We start from the raw sequence: 6,360 nt of genomic DNA, 5'->3' as shown, positions 1-6,360 counted from the left end.
GCTCACTGCAAGCTCCGCCTCCCGGGTTCACGCCATTCTCCTGCCTCAGCCTCCCGAGTAGCTGGGACTACAGGGGCCCGCCACCTCGCCCAGCTAGTTTTTTGTATTTTTTAGTAGAGGGTTTCACCGTGTTAGCCAGGATGGTCTCGATCTTTTGACCTCATGATCCGCCAGTCTCGGCCTCCCAAAGTGCTGGGATTACAGGCTTGAGCCGCCGCGCCCAGCCCAGGGGTGGTCAAATCTTAAAGCTCCAAAATGATCTCCTTTGACTTCATGTCCCACATCCAGATTATGCTAATGCAAAATATGGATTCCCATTGTCTTGGGCAGCTACACCCTTGTGGCTTTGCAGAGTACAGCCTCTCTCTGCTGCTTTCATGGGCTGGCACTGAGTGTCTGTGGCTTTTCCAGGTGCACAGTGCAAGCTGTCGGTGAATCTACAATTCTGGGGTCTGGAAGATGGTGGCCCTCTTCTCACAGCTCCATTAGATGGCGCCTCAGGAGGGACTCTGTGTGGGGGCTCTGACCCCACATTTTCCATCCACACTGCCCTAGCAGAGGTTCTCCATGAAGGGCCTGCCCCTACAGCAGTCTTTTGTCTGGGCATTCAGGGATTTCCATACATCTTCTGAAATCTACGTAGAGGTTCCTAAACCTCAGTTCTTGACTTCTGTGCACGTGCAGGCTCAACACCACATGGAAGCTGCTGAGGCTTGGGGAGTCCACCCTCTAAAGGCACAGCCTGAGCTGTACATTGGCCCCTTTCAGCCGTGGCTGGAGCAACTGGGACACAGGGCACCAAGTTCCTAGGCTGGAAACAGCACGAGAACCCTGGGCCCAGACTATAAAACCATTTTTTCCTCCCGGACCTCCAGGCACCTGATGGGAGAGGCTGCCATGAAAGTCTCTGACATGGCCTGGAGACATTTTCCCCATGGTCTGGGGATTTACATTAGGCTCCTTGCTACTTATGCAAATTTCTGCAGCCAGCTTGTATTTCTCCCCAGAAAATGGGTTTTTCTTTTCTATCGCATAGTCAGGCTGCAAATTTTCCAAACTTTTATGCTGTGCTTCCCTTATAAAACTGAATGCCTTTAACAGTATACAAGTCACCCCTTGAATGCTTTTGTGCTTAGAAATTTCTTCTGCCAGACACTCTAAATCATCTTTCTGAAGTTCAAAGTTTCACAAATCTCTAGGGCAGGGGCAAAATGCCACCAGTCTCTTTGTTAAAACATAACAAGAGTCACCTTTACTCCAGTTCCCAACAAGTTCCTCATCCCTATCTGAGGCCACTTCAGCCTGGACCCTATTGTCCATATCACTATCAGCATTTTGGACAAAGTCATTCAACAAGTCTCTAGGAAGTTCCAAACTTTACTACACCTTCCTGTCTTCTTCTGAGCCATCTAAACTGTTTCAACCACTGCCTGTTACCCAGTTCCAAAGCTGCTTCTACATTTTTGGGTATCCTTTTAGCAGTGCCCCACTCTACTGGTACCAATTTACTGTATTCGTTCATTTTCATGCTGCTGATAAAGGTATACCTGAAACTGGCAATAAAAAGTTTTAAGTGGACTTACAGTTCCACATGGCTGGGGAGACCTCAGAATCATGGTGGGAGGTGAAAGGCACTTCTTACATGGTGGCAGCAGGAGAAAAATGAGGAAGAAGTGAAAGCAGAAACCCCTCACTATCACAAGAATAGCACAGGAAAGACTGGTCACCATGATTTAATTACCTCTCACTGGGTCCCTCTCACATGTGGGAATTCTGGGAGATATAATTCAAGTTGTGATTTAGATGGGGACACAGCCAAACGATATCACTGATGTTTATTCTGAATTAACACATCCCTTCCTAATAAGGGGTGGGGCATTCAGGAGAAAATCAAAGTCTCTGAAGAGCAGCTTAAAGGATAGGTAAAGCATGGTGGGTCAAAACAGAGTTAGCATTCTGGAAGGAATTTAATCTTACTTGCCACGTCAAGGGTTACCCAAGGCTCCTCCATAGATACAGTTAGTTGTCCAACAGGAGCTGTGGCAGAAGGTCTCAGTCCCGTCGCTCTTGGGCTTACCTGGCTATTTCAGCCATCATGGGTTTGGGTGCTGATGGATCCCTTCAGAATGCTGGGCAATCCCTTTCCCAATGGCCAGTTTTCTTACAATGTGCCCACTGATTTATGCCCAAGGCATGGTGACTCAGATGCCCAGCTTTGGGCTTCCCACCTTTCAGCTTCCCTTGTTCAGGCCAAGAACCAGGAGGCAACCCCATGTTTGAGGTGAGCTTAAGGCTGCAGCCAAGAGCCATACTTGTGGGAGGTCCTGCTTGCACTTTCTGCTTTTCTGCTTTGTCCCTGTTATCAAAAACTAAAAATTCCGTAACCAAAGCTGTTCCTTAGAAGTTCGGGGACCCATAGCTGCTTTTAATAGTTTTCTGTGGATATCAGGGGCAGACTGGGTTATAAAATGTACTCCCAGAAGGGTTCATCTTTCCCTTGAGGCAGGATCAATGTTAGTATATTTCCCGATTGCCTCAACTAAATGCCCTTGAACAAAGTTGGATTCTCATCTTTGCCCGCAGAAACTTCCTTAACTTTTTTATAGTCAATAGGCTTTTTCAAACATTTCTTCATCCCTTTCAAAACACAAGTGACCATATGCTCTCTTCACCCCAAGTCCTCACTGCCTCTTTGATAGTTCCCTTCTGGATCTTGATCTTGAACTGCTAAACCTCTTGCCTGATGTATATTATGGTTCAAGTTGCAAGCCAATACCTCATCTGCATGGGCCCTAACTGTCCCCAAAATGCATTCTCTTTTACTCTTTTACTGTACAACACAGAGACAACAAAACGTGCAGAGCCTGCCCAGTTAAACTGTAGGTCAGAGTTAATTTCTCAAACTCATCTAGGAATTTTCCTGAATCTTCAGAGAAATGACCAAACTTCTCTTTACATAGAGCCAAATCAGACATAGAAAAGGGGACGTGTCCACTCACAGTGCCTTCTTCCCCATTTGCCACCTCTGTAAGTGGACAAAGATTTCCCTTTGGAGGTTGATAGGCAGCTCCACTATGAATAGTACTCACGGAGCTCAGTTCCTTGGGAGTGGTGGGTGTAGAGAGGGACTAGATGGGAAAGGAGGAGGAGATGAAGGATTCTCAACAGAACTTTCAGGTGGACTAGAGGAAGAAAGGACTGACACATCTGAACCTTTAGAGCTGACAGAAGAAGGGTCTGCTCCACTCAAAACTGCCTGCTGAACCGGGGGTCGGGGATGCTTGCATTAAAGGATCATCTTGCATGTCTAGTTCTTTTTCTTCTTTTTCTGTCATCAAACATGTTTCACATTATCCAACTAACATAAGTGAGCCAAGCCATGAATCTTAAACCACAAATGAACTTTGGCAAAAATGTCAAATAAGGCAAAGGAAATGAAGAAGATTTAGATGGGAATGACCAGAGCAAGCAGGTTCTGGGCAATAGTGACTGTGTGGATTAAATAAGCAGAGTTGGTTTGCCTGAATCCAAGAAAAGAAAGAATTGCATTTTTCATGTGCAAAATGAAACAAAACAGCAAGGACAGAAGTCCCCTGATTTCCATCCCAGTGCTTCTCGATCACAGTCGCTATAGCAGCAAGAAAATATAACCACATCTATGTAATTTTATTGCTCATAGCTGTTAAATACTAAATCAGCAATTTTAGAGATGGTGCCTTCAATGCTTTTTGTTCTCAAAGTTTCACAAGCAAAAGGACGGAAATCAGGAGGTACATAGAAAAAGAGTAAGTTAACATCCCTAAGATCAGTTAAAGTCTCCTGAAAATGATGGTGAAAGCCAGGCATGGTGGATCACACCAGTAATCCCAGCACTTTGGGAGGCCAAGGCGGGCGGATCACCTGAAGCCAGGAGTTTGAGACCAGCCTGGCCAACATGGTGAAACTCCACCTCTACTAAAAATACAAAAATCTGCCGGGCATGGTGGCAAGAGCCTGCAGTCCCAGCTACTTGAGAGGCTGAGGCAGTAGAATTGCTTGAACCCAGAGATGGAGGTTGCAGTGAGCTGAGATCACGCCACTGCACTCCAGCCTGGGTGGCAGAGTGAGACCGCATCTAAAAAATAAAATGAAATAACATAATGACAGTGAAACAGAGACAGCGCCCAAGAAATTGATTCATGCAGCAAGTAGAAGGCAGATTAATACAAAGGGCTTAGCCTGCAGTGCCAAACCCGTTTTTATGTGCGAGGGACTTTACTGAGAGGTCCCTAAACCTTAGAAGGGACTCTAACCCTCCTAAATCAGGCATCTGACCTCAGGGTCACTCAAGCATTCTTTCCTTTTATTAAGAGGGGCCTCTAACCCAATTCCATTATTTAACCCCACCACTTACCCAAAGTCATCCAATCAGTGCTGCAGCCTATTTCCTTTGGGTTAGAGGGTTTCTTTAGTATCATCCCTTCCGTGGTTCACCAGAAAGATGTTACAGGATCCCAACACTTACGCAAAGGTAGCCAATGGGTCAGGGTTTCTGCACTATAGTCCCTTCTGTGGTCCCAGAAACGTGTTACAGGAAAGGGGTCCCGATCCAGACCCCAGGAGAGGGTTCTTGGATCTCACGCAAGAAAGAATTTAGGGCAAGTCTGCAGTGCAAAGCAAAAGCAAGTTTATTAAGAAAGCAAAGTGGTGAAAGGACAGCTACTCCATAGACAAAATAGGACGTTCCTGACATCCACCCTAGGTACAATGCTTGTATATCAGATGTGTCCTGCTACAAGGGTTTGTAATACATAATTAATTTTCTTAATTACTACATTTTGCGAGAACTGATATTATTATCTTTAAAGCAAAATTAGGAATGCCTTTGTTCTCCAGATATCAGGATATCTGGACACTCCCAAGTCTGAGTCTGTTTAGTAAACATTATTAATTTGTTCCCTTAACCATAAACATTTAGAGGCTAGGAATGCCTAATTTTCTGGGAATGCAGCCCAGCAAGTCTCGGCCTCCTTTTTTTTTTCTTTTTCTTTTTTTTTGAGACAGAGTCTTGCGGTCTCGCTCTGTCGCCCAGGCTGGAGTGCAGTGGCGCGATCTCAACTCACTGCAAGCTCCGCCTTCCGGGCTGACGCCATTCTCCTGCCTCAGCCTCCTGAGTAGCTGGGACTACAGGCGCCCGCCACCGCGCCGGGTATTTTTTGGCACTTTTAGTAGAGACAGGGTTTCACCGTGTTAGCCAGGATGGTCTTGATCTCCTGACCTCGTGATCCGCCCACCTTGGCCTCCCAAGGTGCTGGGATTACAGGCATGAGTCACCGCACCCGGTTTCAGCCTCAATTTTGTAGCCCTCACTCAAAATGGAGTTCTCTGTGTGGAACCCCTCTGACATAACCACTGCAGGAACATACCAGGAAAAACCAAAAGATTTCACAGACCCTTTGAAAGAAGCAGATTGTTGCTGCAAACCCCGTGACACAGCTGAAGAATTGTGAGTTCCCCAAAGTGTGAGAGAAAGAAAGTCTACCTTTGAACGCACATCCCCACTGGGGGACCTGAAAAGTCCAGATCAAGGGAAACGTATTTAACTTTACCTAGAGCTGAAATGAATTTAGGGAGCTGAGTGAAATATAAAAGAAGAAGCAAGAGAAAGAGCCTGTAGGCATTCCTAGCCCCCAGCTCAAGACCAAAGGAGTCATTCCTGACTTTATCTCACAAGGGCCTTTGCGAAAGGCAGCTAGCAGAATTAGGAAGGGGCCAAAAGAATAAAAAAGCTTTTAATGAACTGTGCAATAATTTTGACCGAGGATAAATGTTACTGCGCAGAGTCTGTAGGGGTAAATAGGAAGTGCAGATACAAGCACAGAAGCTGTGCAGCAAAAGGTGTGGGCAAGTGGGGAGGGGTGAAGCCTGAAAGCCTTTTTGGCTTTCTCAGCGGGAGGCATGTAGCCTGGGGCAAGATCTCAACTCTGCACGCTGGCTGCCTTGATATAAACTTCATGCTTTTGGCAGGACAGGGTGGGAATGGAATGAGACTGGCCTTGCTGGCTGCATGGGAGCTGGGTGAAGCCCGCCACTGCCAGCTTTGTCTCACTTTCTTGGTGCTCTGTATGGAGCAGCAAAGGCAGCCATAACTTCCCTTAAAACATAACTCCATTGACTTGAGAACCACTTCTCCTCCAACAGTGACTGCAGCAAGCCACTGAGAGTCTGAGTTCAGACTGGTCTAATCCTGCCTCCCCCTGATGATTTTTCTCTACTCAACCTGGTAGCTGAAGGTGAAATAAAGTAACTTTTGGAAGATCTATGGTCCTACCCATCACCTGAGAATCCTGAACGGGTATCCTGGTTAACATAGAGCCAGTC

The sequence above is a fragment of the Mandrillus leucophaeus genome, unplaced genomic scaffold (assembly GCF_000951045.1).
Source record: "Mandrillus leucophaeus isolate KB7577 unplaced genomic scaffold, Mleu.le_1.0 Scaffold959, whole genome shotgun sequence".
Taxonomy (NCBI): domain Eukaryota; kingdom Metazoa; phylum Chordata; class Mammalia; order Primates; family Cercopithecidae; genus Mandrillus; species Mandrillus leucophaeus.
This window is presented reverse-complemented; position numbering follows the sequence as displayed.